This window comes from Athene cunicularia (assembly GCF_003259725.1).
Source record: "Athene cunicularia isolate RWA chromosome 1 unlocalized genomic scaffold, athCun1 chr1_part2, whole genome shotgun sequence".
Lineage (NCBI taxonomy): Eukaryota > Metazoa > Chordata > Aves > Strigiformes > Strigidae > Athene > Athene cunicularia.
The window spans coordinates 34579844-34599802 of record NW_020799092.1 but is presented as its reverse complement, the minus strand read 5'-3'; the positions used below and the strand labels follow the sequence as shown (position 1 = coordinate 34599802).

Genomic DNA, 19959 nt, shown 5'->3' with positions numbered 1-19959 from the left:
AATTGGGAAAAACTAAGTTTTTAAGAAAAGTTTCATCACTGAAGCACAGAGAATGACACTGATCAGCATCTCTTCTCCGTGTCACACCTTTAAATTCCAAATGAGACTAGTATGTGTACAAATTGACACGGCAGACGAGTAAATAACAGTGACTTCAGTATCTAAACATCATTGCTCAGTGCCATTAGAAAAAGTAAAATCCACTTAGGGGAACCAGATTTGGCAGCGCTGGCTCTGTTATAATGTCATGGCAGCATTAGAGTACGCTGAGCTCTGAAAACAAACTGGGAAGACTGGTAACGCCACCTTAACCCAGTATTAGCCACACTCTCTCTGAAGGGTAGCAAGCTGAAGTGCATCCGTTTCCAATATCCCAGATGGTTCTTGTACAATCCCTATAACTTCTTTCAGTCTCCTATTCCCTTCCTGCTTTTCCTTCCAAAATGCCACTGACTATGAATAATTTAATTCGCCTGCCAGAGTTCTCCATCACTTTCTCCAGCCTTATGAGAGTCACTTTCTAACACTGTATTTCAATGTCTTCTGGCAGAATATTTTCCATCTGCTTTTTAGATGTGTGAGTGTGGGACGGGCAGAGGAGGCTGGGATAGTGGGGGTGGTGTCAAGGAACGACGCCAAGACATACTGCTCTCACTGAAATGATCTACTGCTTCCTTTCTGTTTCCACCGGGCTCAGTGTGCTGCTCTCACTTCCCCTCAGTGTGGCTGCTGTTCCTCACTTCTCCCTGAGGTAAGGATAAAAAGGAAAGAGAAAAAGAAAGTCAGCTCCTCTACGCATAACTTTCAGAATGTGTTGGGCTTGGAAAAGTCTGTGAAATAAAGCTTTTATCCTGTTATTCTAGACTTTTTGTCTCAGCTAGCAATGAAGCTAGCATGAAAAGTATTTGAAGTGTGAGCGCTGATCTGAGTGGACAGAGGGAGCTGGGCAAGAATGTGGGCACCCAGAAGGAAAGGGAGCTGGACTCCATCCCTGTCAGAGATGGCTTTGGGCATCTCTCTGTGAACTGGGAGAACAAGGAGTCTTCTGGTTATCACAAAAAGAAAATAACATAAAGCAGTAGCTGTTTTCCAAGATACTATTAATAGGAATAACACAAGTTTATCTGCCACGTGGATTTCAGGGATTCACCTTTACAGTGAAGATATACCTACTACTCACAGTTTTCCTTTCTTTGGGCTGGGAGGAACCGATCAGTCTTAGGTCTTCCCTTCCTCTAGATGTGTCTTTGGAGTGGTTTTCTGAGATGTTACATAAATAATGGGAATCTGTAAGAGACAACCTGAAGCAGCCTCTAGGATTGCATTTCAGTACAGTTATGTAATAAGTAACAGCAACTTGGATTAGCTTGTGAAAATCAAGAAACATGACAGCAGGCATTATGCTTAACGTGGAACATATTAAGGATAGATTAAATAATACAGTATCCCGTTCTTCTAAAAGACTAGTCAGGCAGTTTGATATCTGTGGCAAGGCCTGATGTGGTGCACCCCATCACATTCAGGTACAGATGCTCGGTTTGTCTGTGCAGGGCTGTTATGGAAATAGAGACCTCGGAAATCCCACCCCCCACCTTCGCCACAAGCCAAGAAGCTGAACTTGTTCTGTGGAGCAATGCTAGATCATGGAAACGGAATGCAAAAAGCTTTGCGCAGCTCTGCACAGCTCTGCTGTTGCTGAAACACAGGGTGGAAAATGGCTGCCGATTGCTCCATTTCCTTTGAGATCTTGTACATTTCTTCCTTCAGAGTTCTGCCAAATACAGGGGCACTTCACCCAAGTTACATAGTTTCTCAATGGATAATTGATTATTAAATATACTAGTATTTTATCCAGCCTATGTATTTACTTTAGTAGATAGTAGCTTTAGCATACCTGTATGACTGATGGAATTGGATAAGAATTTCTTGGAAGTTGTCATGTAAACATAAACATCTCAGAGATGTTCATGCGATAAAGACATTACTTTTTCTTGTCTTTCTAAAAATTGTTAAAGCTGAATTAGCATGTTTTGCTATTACAAACTAGCAAATTTAGTGGTGGATATCTATTTGTTAATGTTATACTGTGGATATTTTAACAATTATTTTCTTAATAGTTTTAACTCGGTTTGACAGGTGAAAATCTACATGTATCTGAGTAATTAATTTACAATTTGTCAAAGTTAGGAAACAATTTGAATGGCAATTCAGAAGGCCCTCATGCAATGCTTAAATTAGATTACTGCTCCATGTACCTTACAATGTTTACAAGATAAAGGCTAAAATCTGCAGCTTTGTTCTATCTTGCATTAAATTGTAAGGTCCTTTTTTGTTTTTGTTTTTTTTTTTTTGTCTTTTTGAGCATATGCCACCAAACATGGTAATGAATCGGTCAAAGAATCAGCTGTGCTAACAGTTAATGAGAATTCAAAGAGATTTAATTAGCCTGGAATCATCATTTCAGTGGATTCAAAGAGGATTAATTTGATTTATGTCAGAATGGATGAATCTTTATATAATCTGGAGTCAAAATTTCATTAATTTATTTATGCAGACCTGCAGAGTTCTTCAAATTCATGTGTCATCTATGGGAGAAGAAGACAATATTTATTTATATGTAAATTATTATTTTTGTGCAGTAATTCTATTTCAGGTTGAAAATGTGTTTATATCTCCTCTTTGCAATGTTTGGGAACTTACAGGATAAAATCTGGAGCTGCTGAAATCAGTGAGTTTTACATGTGATTTTAATGGACTCCAAAATTCATCTACAAAAAACTGATGGGCAGATAAGAAAAAACTGTACTACGTGATTCTTAAGGGCACTCTACCATATCTCAAAGAAAATTTTTTCTGGAGTACTTATCATACATACAGAATACACATTAGTGTGCTATCAACATTTCATCTGCTCTCTTTTGGAGAAGCTGCATGACTCACATCTTTCTCATACCCAAGTAAAAAACTCGTGCTAATAACGTCATTACAATGCACCAAAAACTCACGTACAACTATATTAAGTACAGAAAAGACAGCTGATTTTAGCACCAGCAGGATTTGTAAGCACATCACTTTTCCTCAAACCCCATATTATTACCACTTCCAGGAACTGTGCATGGCATCCTGAAGTGGCTTTTCATATGCCATTTCCATGGCCCTTCATGCATTACTGCATTCATACAATGACTCCATATCATGCATGATGATACTGTGAGTCACAGATGGCTTTAATACAAAAAGCCTTGTGTTGAGCCATTTTCTTCACATACACACTGAAATCCAAATTGTTCATGAGTAACTGTATTTTTGTTAGACAACTTGTGCTATCTAAACTCCAAATTCACAAGATTATTCATGCATGGTCAGAAAAGAAAGAAACTGTAGCATGCAGTATCAAATGACCTGACCAGCTCTTACAATGCCCTTCTTTATGGTGGGTTTCGTTTGTGTTTTTTGCTTTTTTTTTTTTTTTTTTTTTTTTTTTTTTTTAAATTTGTTGTCTAGGAGGGCTTTTTAAACAATGGGGAGAAGTACTTCTGATGCACATGAGGGCAATCCTTTGTCTGACCTGCTCTTTCCAAGGCTTTACATGAGGTTATTATTGGCAGTGAACATTAATCCAAGACCAACTATGAGAAGCAAAATTTTACTTCATCCGAATGGGTAGTGGTAACTGATTTTAATATTCAGAATAAGCAAAACTTTCAACTGGTATGTGTTTAGGCATATAATATGAGGATCAAGTCTTGTTTTGCACCAAAATATCCCTTTCACACTGACTCCACAGCACAGACTATTTCACTTCAGTGTTCTTTAATGTTCAATAAGGGCATCTGCTAAAACGTTTTTCTCTGAAAGGCATGTCATGCTCTCTGGTTGTGACCAGTGTTCTCTGTCAGCCATTGTGTTCAGCACATATTAATAATGTTATGCTTCAGTGATAAGGACTTAATGTCATGTACTGTCTAACCTACTGGATGGATCATGCACACAACTGTTTACACATTTAGAATGACACTTTGGCATTGCCTAGAAAAAGTAAGATAGGGAAAAACCCTTTTATACTTACCTTATTTTTAAATAGTCACATGTATTTACTTACAGAATAAAGATATGCAGAATGATGCAGTATTTTTGGCCAGGGAAACCTGAAAACCAGTAAGCATGTGGAAAGGATACAAGGCCAGTCTATTGAAGCTTCTGTGGGCATCAAAGGACATTCTGCGACTGGCATCAGTTGAAGCAAAGTCCGTGGAGCTCTGGGCACTTCAAAATCTAATGAGAAAGTTCTGCAAAAAGGGGCTTTCCATGGATCTTTGTTCTCTAATATTAATCTTCTACACATTTTTATATTCCTACTCTCTATATTATGTGTACCACAGTTTCCTTAGGTCTTTCTCCTCATCTGCAAGCCTCTTTTCTGATATCTCCCTTCCTTCCATGTCCCAGGGCTCCTGAACTGATGATCCTCGGGCCACTAGTAGTCCACAGAAATCCAGAATCCAGACAGCTGCTGATAAAAAAAACTGAGAAAATGCCCAGAGACTCTTACATGTGCAAGCAAACGATCACACAAAATTGGGGAAACAGAAGTAGTTAAATAAAATTCAAAGCTGACACTAGTTTAGTTTAATGATAAATGAAAAGAAGTAAAAAAATATTCTTTGACAGTCCTGCAAAAGAGGAAGATACTTTTTGAAATGACTAAGCAAACCTTGAAATAAAACTAGCTTAGAAATAATATCCTAACCATAACAATTTCTTGCCATGTTCTCTACCTGTCTCATTAGGCCAGAGCACCACTTGCTGTGGCAAGTTTAGACCTACCCATGAACTGGCTGACTTACCTAGTGATGAAAAGCTGACAGACACTTTAGAATGGCAAGTCAATCCCTAAGACTCTCTGTGACTGATCTGAGTCCCTCTCTCCTTTCTAGCCACCAATCATTACAAAATATAAAGGAATATGATATCTTTGAGACCTCTACTTTTTGTCACATCTTGTTGTAACTGGCTAACTAATTAGACAGTTATTAGTTGGTACTGACAGATGAATTCAAAGGCATTATTTATTAAAAATTCCAGTTGAAAATAGAAGGATTATAACAATGTTCTAGGTGACAGTTTCAGCACGGTCTTAATTAAAGGGTCACTTTGGTGCATAGCATATTCAAACTAAGCAATCAGGTCCTTTTCATGTGATTTAAAAGGAAAGAAGAATAGTTTTAATTTCACTGAAACAGGAAAACTTAAAATCTGCACAGAGTAGTTAATAATGAGTTGATCTAAACATTGTCTGCTGCTGCAAAATGCCAGGTTCTTTGTCCAGTCCATTGTACTATGATAACACTGTTATGTAAAATCAGGTCATGTGAATGTAATGCCATTTAATGGGATAGGTTATAAAATCAGCTCTGAACAAAAATCCATTACAATTTCTCATTCTTGCCTTGACAAGAGATAAAAACTTTGTAGTGGCCTGCATTATCTTAGCTCTGAACATATGGTGATATTGTATTCCCTGTTAAAAGAATAAATTTACTCTTCCTTTACCTAGAATGTATTTCTAAACAGCAGTCACCTATACTCTCTTATAATGTTACATGTATATATTACAAATATAGCAAAGTTAATTTTAAGCTATGAAGCCTACGATCATTAGGATGACAGCAGTATGGGGTCCAGCACGTACTAACCTCTCAGTTATTTACTTTGGGTTTTTTTGGCTTTGAATTTCTCATTGAACCTAACATTTCCTGTCACCTGTACCTGAATCAGTATAATGTTAACTGAAGATAGTTCCTGTTCCATGCAATCCAACAGCACTGTAATCAAAGGGGTGAAAAGGCCCAAAAGTTTGTGCCTTATCCTGCTGGAGAACAGCCAAACATGGAAAATAATATCTTCACAAATCACACCATTTAGCAAAAGGAATTCTCTTTTATGCCTGTTGTCTCACTAATAACGTGAGAGAAGTGTCAGGTTCCCCTCACACATGCCACTATGCTTCTAAATCTGAGATCCCTGTCCTGCAAGACAAAAATCAAACCTTGCATAACTGAGATCATACCCTCTTAGAGTGACCTACAAGAATCATTTCAGTTTTCAGAAGCCCAATTAAAAAGCTTTATTTCTCTTTGAAAGGAGAGAGAGAAAGAATAAACATTGCAAGAAGAAACACTGGACTGTAGTGGAGACATTATAGTTTTTTGAGGCAATTTACCCAGAAACAGTTTCCCAATCATCAGATGTAGAATGTTTCTCCAGGCTTTTTGGAAAACAGGTAACCCCAAAATAAGTAAGTCATCATAATGAAAGCAATGCTCTTAACCATAAACTCAAGATTTTTCAGTGGCTATTCATAACAGTACATTGAATATTTTTTCAGTCTTGTGCAATATAAGGAGTTATGTCCTTGTAATGTTGGGGTTTCAACCTCAAGCCCCAAATTAAAGTTAACATAGGGGTGATTCCCACAGCCCTTCACAAAGTGGGGGTGAGTTTGCCTTTAGGCTTCCCTCCAAGGTGCAGCCGGCCTTGCAGGGAGAGCCATTGGGTAAATGAGCCCCAGGTGTCTGCAGTAAGTAAGCAAAGGTCAGGTGTCCCACTTGGGGATAAAAGCTGGGACCACTTGCAGGCAGGGGCAGTGTCTGTCTGTGAGGTGGATGCCCTGTGCAGAGTTCCCTGTTGGGGAAGGACCTCCTGCCTCCCTGGGACTGGGCTCCAGTCAGGTCTGGCTTTTGTAAATGTGGGCTGTGTAGAGATTCAGTGTGTGGCTTCCTTGGTCTTATGTGTTTGGTTTGTTGACTCAGTTGTCTCCTGTCCCTTCTATGGGAGACTGCATGTCACCATTTATTCCACCCATTGTTGGTTGTGTGTTGTTGTTGGGGTCAGTGGGATTGATGTTGATTATGTATAATCTGACTTGTTTGTACCCCCAGTGCTCACCCATGTACTGACCCTTTTGTATCAAATACAATTTGGTTATTGGTTCATCTTTATGCTGGCTGTGTCCTTTATGCTAGGCCTAATAATTGGCAAAACAGTCCTACTCTAAGAATATACTCTATGAAATAATATGATCCTATGTTATATAAGTAAACTGTAGAAAGAATAGTATATTAATTACCAGGATATAACAACATCCATTTAACTTATCTCTTGAACTTCCTTTTAACATATACTGTGGATGATATCAAGTTCTAATGTGTTATATTTATAATCTGTTCTTTTTCTAGAAGCAAAAATGAGACTTGAGTAGCATTTTGGATACATGGTTTTGCTAAACAAATTAGCTGTAAGGCTTCCCACATAGTAATATTCCTTTGACTTTCAGACTGTGGCCTCACTTCTAAAAAGCATATGTTGCACATGGAAATACTTCATAACTCTTTGGAAGTGAAAAGAAAGTATATTTTGAGATTTAAAAATATCAGGATATTCTTTCCTGATTTTTCTATTCTCTAAATTAATGCAAAGGGAAAGATTCAGAGCTGCAACTGTCATAGGGCCAGAACAGTGACTGAAAGTATTTTTTTCTTCTTTTTTTTTTCCCCTTTATTCCTTTTGATAAGTTTAATGGAAAGCAATGTATGATTAAATAATTCCCAGGAATAGGAAATTAAATTTGTAATATCAACATTTAGATACTGGCTGATTTCTCTAGGGGGACTAAAAACCAACTGAAATCTGAGTTTCAATGACTGCATTACCCAGGACTCCAGGTCTTCTGGTGTTGCCTGTGGGGTTTGGGAAACCACTTATACTCTGCTCACACCTCACTCCATTTATGGTTGGGAAACTTCACCTGGAGACAGTGTAATTCACCTGTTCTGAGTGCTATTATATTTCCTCATGTCTGGTTAGTATTCCTTGTTCAAAAGCATAAAGTTAACACCAATAACTTTAAGTTACAAAGCACTCTCCCTGCCCCCGTCCCTACAGCCAGACCAGAGAGGCAGACGTTTATTTGGTTTGCTCTCATCTGAAATCTGCTTTCTAGGATCATCTGCAGCGCTGCTTAACAAAATTTGCGTTATTTTCAGGGCCTTAGGTGACTGGTGATGGTCTCGGTTTCTTGAACTCCGTTAGAGGGTCAGTGTCAGTTCGGCATTTGATCTTCTGCTACAAGCTTTAACTTTAGCAAGGAGTGTGGGTAGTAGCTTCTTGGATCTGATATCTATGCTGCGGTTGCCAGCAGAAGCTGAGAAGAGAGAGTGCCTCAAGTAGCCTCCCTCCTGAGCAGGAGGAGTGAGCTGTGAAAGGGGGCAGCAGGGACTCGGAGTAGGCAAAGACTGGAGTGATGACATCCCACATCCCTCATGTACAAGATCAGCCCCCAGGGAGCACGAGTGACCAGGAGTGTGGCAAACAGGGCATGGCATGTCAGTTTGCATGGGCAGGCATAGTCCCTCTCCTGGCTCTAGAGTTTATCTGAGCTAGTTATCTCATTGTCCTCCATGAGTAGACTGAGCTGTGGTCTCTGCTTGGGTCAAAGCCACCACCAGAAAGAATGCAACAACCCAGACAGAGCTGCCATGCAAACATGCAGTGGTCCAGGTCTCAGAGTGCAGGGAGTGCCTGAACCTGTCAATCCTGCCGGAGGGCAGCAGTGACAACACCTGTGTGTGCTGCGATCAGATGGATGACCTGCTCAGCCTGGTGGCAGAACTCAAAGAGGTCAAAAAATTAAGAAGTATCAGGGAGTGTGAAAAGGAAATTGATTGGTGGAGTAACCCCTTAGCACCCCTGAAGCAACAGGAGCAAATGGAGGCTCCAAAAGAGGCAGGTGATCCCTCACCCTCTTGCTACCAGGCAGAAGGAGGGGACCTAAAAGATGGGGGAGACTGGAAGCAGGTTCCTGCTAAGGGAGGCAGGGAAATACCTTCTTTACCTCCCTCACCTTCCATGGTGCCCCTTCACAACAAATATGGGGCCCTGGAACTTGTGAATGAAGAAGAGAAGGATGAAGAAAATAAGTAAAACAAGGAGGAGGATGAAGGCCCACCAAGGCCAGGTTGCTCTAGACCAGGTATTAAAACCAATTCTAAAAAGAACCCCAGAAGGGTCATACCAGCGGTTGAGTCCATTCTGAGGGGTGTCCAAGGCCCAATATGCAGACTGGACCCACTTCATAGGGAAGTCTGCTGCCTCCCTGGGGCCTGGGTAAAGGACCTCATGGCAGAACTCCCTACTCTAGTGAGACCTAAGGACTACTACCCTCTCTTGGCTTTTCAGGTAGGTAGGGATGACATTACCAAGAGAAGTCCTAAATCAGTGAAGACTTCAGGGCCTTGGGGAAACTGGTTAAGCAGTCAGGGACACAAACAGTGTTCTCCTCCATCTCTTCAGTTGGGGGGATGGATGAGGAAGATTACAGGAGAACGCAAGAGATAGACTTGTGGGTCTGAGACTGGTGTTACCGGCAGGGCTTCAGATTTTTCAGTCACAGGTTAGTGTACAGGACGCCAGACCTTTTGTCAACAGATGGGGTGCACCTGTCCCAGAGGGGGAAGAGGATCTTGGGGCTGGAGTTATCTGGGTTCATTTGAGAGAGCTTTAAACTAGATTTGAAGGGGGAAGGAGACAAAACTGGAACTCCCAGACATAAGCCCCATGGTAGATTACCACAGTTTGTGGGCTGTTGTGTCAGTGATGACGCTCACCCTGCCATCTCAGTGGAGGCAAGGGATGGAGACATGCAGCACAACCAAGATACAAGGGATATTGATGGATCAGTAACCGTGTTAACACCTGTGAAAGGTCAGGCTGGAATTAGGACCTCTAAATGCGAAAAGGTGCTGGGGACCTCAGCCCATCTGAAGTGCATGTATACCAATGCACACAGCATGGGTAACAAACTGGAGGAGCTTGAAGCCATGATGAAACAGGAAAATTATGATGCAGTGGCTATCACAAACATTGTGGGATGTCTCCCATGACTGGAGTGTGCCAATTGATGCCTACAAGCTCTTTAGGAGGGACAGACAAGGAAAGAGAGGTGGTGAAGTGATGCTGTATGCCAGGGACTGTTATGATTGCTTTGAACACAAGTGTAGTGAAGATACGGTGAAGAGTCTTTGTGTTAGAATCAGGGGGAAGGCCAACAGGGCAGATGTTGTAGTGGGAGTCTACTATAGGCCACCCACCTAGGACAGAGAGGTGGATGAAATATTCTATAGGCATTTAGGAGAAATCTCACGGTCGCTTGCCCTTGTTCTTGTGAGACACTTCAATAACTTCCCAGACATCTGCTGGAAATACAACACAGGAGGGTGGGACCAGTCCTGGAGAATCTTGGAATGTGTGGCAGAACTTCCTGACACAGCTGGTGAGTGAACCGACCAGAGAAGGTGCCCTGCTGGATCTCCTCTTTGTGAATAGAGAAGGGCTGGTGGGTGATGTGGTGGTTGGGGCCGACTAGGGCACAGCGATCATGAAATAATAGTTCTCTATTTTTAGGGAGGCCAGGAGAGGGGGCAGCAGAGCTCACATCCTGGACTTCCAAAGGGCTGACTTAAGTAGTTTTCTAAACAAGTCAGACAGGATCCCTTGGGACACAGTCCTGAAGAGTATAAGGGTCCAGGAAGGCTGAACATTCTTTAAGAAGAAAGTCTTAATGGCACAGGAGCAGGCTGTCTCCAGGTGCTGTAAGAGAAGCCGGTAGCAGAGAAGGTCACCCTGGCTGAACAGGGAGTTTTGGCTGCACCTCAGGGAGAAAAGGAGAGTTTACAGCCTTTGGAAGAAGGGGCTAGCCACTCACAGTGATTACAAAGATGCTGTGAGGCTATGAAGGGCAGAAATCAGGAGGTCTAAATACAGTGTAAAGTTTAGCTCAGATTTCCTAACATTTGGTTGGTTGTAGCTTCCCATTCCCATACAGGGAAAAATTGCATAATAAATCTTCTCTCTGTGGGGAATAATACTCACCTGTCAGAACAATCCACTTTTCTTAAAGTAACTCCCAGGAAATTTTTTTACTATTTATTTTTACCAGTTTGGGCAATTGTAAGAACATTGCTACCTGTGAGATACTAGTTGTACGTAGTGTGTTCAAAAAGTGGTGAGGTCTGCTCTGAGTCAGACTGAGAAAGGAAGACACTCTTTGTTAGAAGCATCAATACCAGACAGATTTATTCCTCAAAATAGACCTTCAGTTTTCACCAAGACAAGTTAGCTATAATTTTTGTTGTTTAGCTTGTAAGCAGATGTATTTACAAACATGGAAACCAATCATTCACTTTCATTCTTCTTACATTTTATTACTGGAAACAGCATCTAAACATTTCTATGAGAATTACATCCTTCTTGTTTCCAGCCTTCAGTCAAAAGCAAGTTTCTTAAAGAGTGTTTGTCTGATATTCTTCCTATTAGAAACGACATTGTGAGCATTAAATAAAAAGGTGTTAATGTTCACATTTTATTATCTGTTGGTTTAGCACTCTGTTTGAGATGCTTTTTTTGATTTTCTTTATTCTTTGACTTTCAGCAAATGTTTTATTCTGCCTCCTGGTGTTTTGTTTTGTTTTTTTTTTTTCCCCCAAATATAAAATTTTTCACATTGTATAGTCTATACTTACATTACTTAGTTGGCCTTCCATTCATAGTCTATTGTTTTTGTTGTTTTCTAAAGGGTCCCAAATTTGTAGAGGGTATACTACTTGATTCACTTTAGAGGGGTTACACACTTTTATGAACTTATTTTAGATGACCAAAAATATTTTCATTCACTTACAAGTATTGTGCTGTGTGTATACTTATTTCAGTGCAAACAGCAGCCATTACTCAAATATAGTGAGTAAAAAAAAAAAAAATCACAAAGCAAACTTTTTCAAATAATAAACAAAATGTGGAAAGAATGAAAGTGAATGTTTGGTTTCTATGTTTATAAATATATTTTGAAACATTCAGCTACAATATTTATGGTTACCATAAGGGAACTCCAAAGCAAAAAATCAAGAGCACTGGCAATTTTATTAGGCAGTTTAAATATATTTTTAGCAAAATAAAGCATGTTTTAAGTGCTGGGATTTGTTTTTTTAATTTATTTTAAGGCAAACTTCTGAGACCTAACCTTGAAGATTGTGTTATACTGTTAAATTTTATAAAATTATGTAATCTTTATTAAAACTCAAAGTAAGATGCCACATAATACACATTATTTTGCTTAAATAATCTTTCAGTTTCTATTACCTATTTGATCCCTTTTTGTCTACACTACTTATATATTGGTCATTGATGCCAACTGTCCAATTCCAAGCTTGTCATCAGATGCAACTAGCTGTCCCTGGTGAATTCTACAGGTAAAATACATTGACCTAGAAAGATAAAACTATTTTCATTTTTAGAAATCACAAAATTCCATATGTGTTTACAAAATGGGGATACCCATCAGACTTTGCAGCCCTACTAAATAATGATAATGCACATTGTTGTCACAAACTACAAATACAAAGACTATATAGGAAGAGCTCCTTAACTACATTATGACCGTGAAAATTTAGGGAGCTAGTGTGCCCTATTTGGGAAGGTCACTTAAATCCCAGGACTCTAATGAGCAATAAACATGCTTCAGATAGAGGCTGTTAAATTTTATGACTACCCTACACTAATGTGCCTTTTCAAAAATGTTCCTCTATATCAAGAGAAACAGAGATCCTTGTAGTGACAAACCTATTTAATAGCTGTCTCTATATAAACTTACCTGGTTATTTATAAAACTATATAAGGTTTCTAGACTATATTTGTATTGCTTTCTCTCAGCAACCATGCCTTCTGCTATTTTGGGGTGATAGTTGATACCCAAATAAATCTTACTTGCTATATTCAGCTCATCTTTTTTTTTTGGTCTCTTATAACTTAATGGCTGTGGATCTCATCAGTTTGACCTTCAAAAGACCTTCTATTTGCCACATAGGACAATATAGATCTATGCTATCAGTTATGGTAGACATGATATGCTTATGAAAGTCTAACAGAAGTCAGCAATCATGGACAAGAGATGAATTCAAATTAAAGTCTTCATATCATAAATGAGGTGGAAGATTGGACAATGTGTTCCTTGTGAACAGATAAAAAATGAGAGTTTTAGTCTTCCATCAGCTTCCTTCAACCTGTGGCCCTGGAAAGATTTTCATTTTGGGACAGAGAATGAAATTAATCTCATCTAACTTTAGACTACTGCAGTGGAGATGCCAGTAACTGAGCTGGTCACCTCAGATCTCTTTACAGTCACATAGACATAAAGTTACAGTAGGGGGAGACTTACATGTTTTGTATGAGATGGTTGTTAATTGCTTATTCAATTTATGGGTATCTACATGGGATTAGAGGAATTCTAGTCTTAAGCCAATGTTCAGCCACAAATCATCCTCACTATCAGCTGAAGCTAACGGAAGTTGCAGACATTCAGCACTACTGAAAACCAGAGTCCATTTCCGACATACAGAATTTGTAGTGATTCTTCTGTGGTCATGCTGTGAAAAACACTCTCATCTCTTATCAGAAACATGTTACAGAAGTTAGTGAAAAAAACCACATCTTTAAGTCCAAACTAAGCTACAAAACAGTTTTAATAGTTGATAAACTCTGTCATCATTTCATCACCTCAAATATATTAATGACTCCTGAGAGGTACTCAGATTCCATACAGTGACATTATCCATAGAAGAATCTGCAAATAAACAAAATCAATAATGAGCTAACTCTTACAACCTTCAATTTTAAATGCTAACACTAAAATATGTGCACAAGTACAGGACTGCATTCAACTTGACTTTAAATATTGGTCGTCTTTAGCTGCTGAAGTTGATTCAGAAAAGTATTCTATCTGAAAAACAAATGCAGTATAAAATAGAGTATTTTGCTGGGAGGTTTTACAGATCTGCCCATTTTAAAAGTTCCTCTTTCCCTAGTAAAATAGTTTGTAAGACATAAAATGATATACCAGACACTGTCTTTTCAAAAGTGAGACATGTTTCCTCTTGTCAAGGCAGTAGATGTCAAATCTAAGTGTGGTAGAAAGTACTCTATAAGTATGTACAGGATAGAAAAAAGGCATGGAAACAGTTTTGACTCCATGTTCCTGAGAGGCCTATTTAATCTGATAAAGGTTTTATGAGAGGCTTAAGAAAGGGTTAAGAGAAATCATAGACTGATTTGAGGGAAGGGCAAAAGGAAGAACTGGAGCTAAGGCAAGACCCAACATGGCTCAGCTGTGACATGACATGATGGAGCATGGCACAGTTTGAGGCAAAACAAAACTCCTCCTGAGCCTCGGGAAAATGACAGTTTTCCTGGATGATATGTCTTGAGTGTAACAAGGGATTCCCAGTATCAGGAAAAAAAATGATGAGATGTCATTGTCCTTTTGAAGGATGTTTTACAATGGTGATCTGTGGTTAAATTCCACATTTAATGAAAGAAGAAGACTGAGGAGATTGGAACAAGGCTTGAGGTTTGGGATACTAAGATGGCTAGAGAGAAAGAAACCTAAATACCTTAGCTCTCTGTAGACAGACTGCATGATGATACTGTTCTTTAGCATAACCCATGGAAATAAGAAATGGAAAACTCATTCTTTTTGCTATACAAAGCTATGTATGTACTCAGTTTACTCTGTTGCTGCTACAGATGTATGATTTCAATAGGCTATCCTGGACTAATTCCAATAATGTAGGTTGTAATGCTATCTGTGAATGTGTGGATGTTTGAATGTTGTCAGTTTTTTCCATCATAACAGAGTAGATTGTTTGATTTCATAGGACAGAAATACTGCTGAAGGCTTTTGCAGGTTTGCATTATATTGGATTTGGAAAAGCACATACATGTATTGAGATGGCTGCTTTAATGGAGTAGATGCTAGTGAGACAGAAGATCTTTTCCTTTATCAGTTTTGCCAGGCAAACCATTTGTGTAACAAAGGGAGAAACTACAACATAAGTGAAAATCAGGATTTTATGTTCAACTGCTGCAGTATATATATTTGGCTATGAATTACATACAAGGAAAAACTGTTTCACTGTGAAACAGTGGTAAAATATTTGAAGAAGTAGCCCAGAGAATCTCCATCCATGGGAATATTCAAAACTCAGCAAGCCTGGTTTAACTGGAATGCTTCAAGCAGGGCTTAGACTAGATGCCTACCAGATGTCCCTTTCAACTTAATTTATTCTATGATTAGAAAGATTAGGGATTGATTCTACATTTAAGGCAAAACCATCAACTTCAGGGTAAAAATCAGAGTGAAGAGCAAGAGAGAGATCTGCACTCAGAATATATCATGGAACAAGGTAGTCTGTTTTCCAAAAGATTTTCCAAACAGTTATGCAAAATATAGTTAAAAATACTTGCCTTGAGGTCAAAGTTCATTTTTCAAATTTAAGATTCTGAGGTATCCACTATTCATTTAAAGCTAAAGTTAAAATGATACTAATAATTAAAAAAAGACAGACATCTAAGTAGATGTGATGCTCAACTTTTAAGCTAAAGTTAGGTGAGAAAATGCCAGTCTTTACAGTTGCCTGTTTGTTTTTTTTTTTTTTTCCATGCAGGACAGAAAGATGAAAATGAAAAATATTGAAGAGCTGCATCGTTTCTGGGATGCTATAAATTTTGAGTGCTGACTAAAGCAGCAGTACAATAAAGACTGGACTTCAGCAAAGTGTTTGACACTGTTTCCTAAAGACTTCTCCTGGACAGACTGCCAAGATACAAATTGGATGGGTGGTCTGTGAGATGGGTAGGAAACTGGCACACAGGCTGCATTCATAGGTGGTGATCGATGGTTTTTACTCAGGCTTGCAGCTTGTCACAAGTGGGGTCCCCCAGAGATTGATACTGGGCCTCATGCTGCCCAACATCTTCATAAATGGTCTGGATAATGGGATTGAAAGCACCCTCATCATGTTTGCTGATGGTGGTAAGGTACACATCAGAAGGGAGAGCCATCTTACAGAGCAACCTGGACAGGCTGAAAGAGTGGGCTAGCAAGAACACAAAGACAAGTGACAAGTTCTGCATCTGGGATGAAATAACCAAAACCCCCAGTGCAGGCTAGGATCTGTGTAGTGAGAGAGCAGCATTGCTGAAAGGGACCTTGGAGGTCCTGGTGGACAGCAAGCTGAACAGGAATCAGCAGTGCACTGCTGTAGCAACGAATGCAAATCAGATCTTGGGCTGCATCTGCAGGGGCAGTACTACCAGGGATATGCAATTATCCCACTCTACTTAGAACTTGTCAGGCCACACCTGGAGTACTGTCCGTAACTGTGCTCCACACAATTCAAAGACATGGACAGACAGGATAGGGTACAAAGGAGGGCCACTAAATTGGTCAAAGGGCTCGAAAACCTGCCCTATGAGGAATGACTGGAGGAGTTAGGTCTTTTCTGCCTGGAGAAGAGAAGGCTCAGGGGGCACCTCATCACAGTATTCCAGTACTGAAAAGGATGCTACAAAGAAGCACTCTCTTCATAAGGAGCCACATGGAGAAGACAAGGGGCAAAGGGTGTAACTTGCACAGGGACTTTCAGCATGATATAAGAAAAAAATTTTTTAGATGAGAACAGCTGATCACTGGAACAACCTGCCCAGGGATGTGGCAGAGCCCTCATTGTTGGAGGTTTTCAAGACACAGTTGGACAACGTGCTGCATAACCTCATATAGGCTCTCTTTCCCATGTAAGATTGGACCACATGATCTTTTAAGATCCCTTCCGACCTGGGCTATTCTATGGTTCTATGACAGAGAAAGAGATAACGCATATTTAACATCATCCGGAATGCACCTGTGTAGTAAGGTATTGCTTCATTGGGGAGCGTGTTGTCAACAGCTTATTTCAGCAAAGACTTGTTAGGTTTTAGCATCTGTGCCCTGTGGCTATTGCCTGTATTGACTCTTCTCCACCAGCTCCCAAACTCACTGAACAGCTCTCACACAGCAACAAGCACACACTCTTCCTCGAAACAGCTTACCCTGTAGTTGCTTCCCTGATACTAAAACTGCAGACAAAGAGACTATCTTTCCAATGCTTCTCTAACTGCCAATCCACCTACACAGGTTACAGGAGGAAAGTTTCTCTGGGTCAACTATAAACAGTAGGATAATTAAAGAAAACAACATGGAGCTGGACTGAAAGAACTGACAATTTGGAAGGAATGAAAGAAAAGAAAGTTAATAAATATTGGTCCATATTCCTCTCTATTGAGACTGAACCCAGTTAATCCCAAAACTCTTTCTCTTACTGTCACTGTCTAGAAAGACAACTGTACTGCCCACGTGTGTCCAGCTCATGGCAGAAGCAGAGCTGAACAGAAGAGAATTTCTTTGCTGTGAGTTCCTCTCTTGGCTCATGCTGTCATGACTGTTAAAAATATTTAAAGACCCTGTTGCTGCTGAGGATGCAATCACTGGGATCTTTGCAGTTCCATGAGATGGGGTCTTGAACCATGTTCCTTGTTAAACAGTTCAGGAATTTCATCTCAGCTGCCTTGATTTCAAAGATTATGTTTGTGAAGTTTGCTTAATATTTTCTGGCCCACAGTATTTCAGTCCCTGCTCTGACTTGGGTGCTATTTGAACTGGAAAAGTTAATGACATTTCAACCATCCCCTAGTAAGATAAACTCACCAGAGTTGAACACTGAGCCTGTAGATCACTCAACTGCAGATCACCTTCCTGTATGTGACTAATAGAGTTGCATTTTGCTATGAAGTTATGTTTTGCTTCAGCTATCTTTATTTTTCTGTAGGGGAGAGATAGGCTTGAATGTCTGAGTCTCAAGGAATGATTCAGAATGATTGTTGACAGAATCATGTATGATGTATTGCAGTTTACCAGAGAAACCAGGAAAGGATGCACTTTGTGTCTGTGGTGGCAACTTTCTGGCAACTTTCTTATGTTGCCTGTAGTTAAAAAACTCAGAAAGTTTCTGGGATTATTTATTTATTTATCTAACCAAAGGCTGAACAACCCTGGAGGGATCCTGCCACTTCCTGAATTAATTACTTCTGACATTTCACTTGTAATCTGAAATATGGAACCAAATCTTTTTCCAGGCAAGTTTTACTAGCTGGTTTTCTGCACTAAATATACATTGTCTAGAAAAAACAAAGGCTGGGAAGGGAAAAACAAGCCCTACTACTGGTATGGTATGGATGCCTAGCCTTCTGCTACTTGTTCTTGTAGATTAGTAATTACACACAGGAGGCTGGATGCTTTTGTGGGTGACTTAGTTTTCAGTTTTATAGACATTTAAACTCTTGACTGAGTGAAGTTGGTATAGTGAGTTAAAGCAGGTCAGAGCTTAGTCCATTTGAGCATGGGAGTGTCATAGTCCCACCTTCCTTGTGCCTTTATTTAAAGAGCTGAGGAACATGTCCCAAACCATGAAGGTACTCTGTGTCCTCAGGCCTTACAAAGTGAAGGTGAGTCTCTGATACTGAACTTACTAAACCTCCTGTTTAAATTAGTCATGGCTCCACAGTTACTTTAAGGCATCTAAGAGTGTATTAACATTTTTTTTTTTTTAGATAAAGACTGAATGTTTGAGGTCTCACTCAACTACTGTAAACCAGAAACAATTAAAAACATATATTGTGGTGCTTTTCAAGTTTCCTTCCTAATTTATGAAGACTGTGTGGGAGAAGACAACAGTCTGTACTCAGGAGAAATGCAGTGAATCAGCCTGTTCTTTATGGTGAAATGTTCTTTTATGCAGCTGCTGTACCTTGGAGAAAAAAAAAACAAATAAACTTCAGATTCTACTTTAATCAATCTCATTTAAAAAAAAAAATACTGCTCAACAATGGAATCTACAGTCTGCTGTCTTAATGTAATATTTGGTATTGTTTTGAAATGCTGTGTTATGTCTGCCTCCCTTTTTCTCTGGCTACAGGAGCAGTACTGATTAATCACACGACTATTATGGAAGTTAGGCAAAGGCACAGAGGGGCAATTGTGCAGAGACCTATTGTCCCAGGGAAGGATGTGGGAGGGGTTCTTCCCTAGGTGCCTCCACATGCAAACAGTGCTGGTTGAGATGCCTTTTTTAGGAAATTCAGAGTCTTATCTGCATACCCAGCTGGCCAGCTAGGGGCAGAGAGAAGCAAGCACAGTCCTTGCTGCCTTTGCTATCCTCTGCTGTGCAGAATGCCTGTCAGCAATAACCACATCTTGCCTTGCTCTGTTTCTGTGTAGGGACATGGGAAGTGACAGAAGAGATGCTTACACACACAGAATCACCACAAAGAGGCACCTGGAGAAGTCAGGGTCAGTCTGGTTTCACCTAAGTTGAATTATTACCCTCTGTCCCTACTCTAGGAAGTAAAGGACTATGGAAATGGGCTGGTAAGATCAGTGGCAGCACAGAGCAGTGGCTGTTCCTCTACACCTTTTCTGGAACAGAAACTAGCTGAGGAGTTAACATGGATGTCCTCAATGTGACTGAGCACTGACAGTTTTCAGTTTTAGCCTACACTTACTACCCTTACCATTGTCACTGTGATATGAACATATCAACATGGATTTTAAAGGTCTGCGAACTTGATGAGACATCCTGGGATTACGTGACTCAAGAGACTACTTGAATGGTCATGTATTCTGGCATCTCTTCTACTTGTCCCAGTGTAAGAAACCCCAGGAGTATGTCTGGAAGCTCTCCATTCCTGGAAACTCTCACCAGTGTTGTCTTTGCTGGGCACAGTCTACTGTGGTTCTTTTTGAAGAAGGTTTGACTCTTTGAAGGCACAGTAGGATAATGTTTCTTTGTGCATTCCTGCTTCACTTTCTGGTCTGACCAGATACAGTAACGGCCTGGCAAAGCTGGTGACCTCAGTAACAACTGTTCTTGTTCACTGTGGACATCTGCTGCCAGTCTTAAGGGACATCTATGGCTTTTGGCTTTGTTCCCATTCCATATTGCCATTATGACTACACATCTTTGCATTTTAATTTATATG

The 19959-nt window shown here is 39.9% G+C and overlaps 1 long non-coding RNA gene across 1 annotated transcript; it reads left to right on the top strand.

Annotated features, from left to right (window-relative positions):
- Nucleotides 1–646: 646 nt before the first annotated feature.
- On the top strand, nucleotides 647–18720 carry LOC113475924. The gene is made up of 3 exons (XR_003397636.1): nucleotides 647–751; nucleotides 15552–17331; nucleotides 18532–18720. It is a non-coding gene; the product is annotated as an uncharacterized LOC113475924 (long non-coding RNA).
- The last annotated feature ends 1239 nt before the right edge of the window (nucleotides 18721–19959 follow it).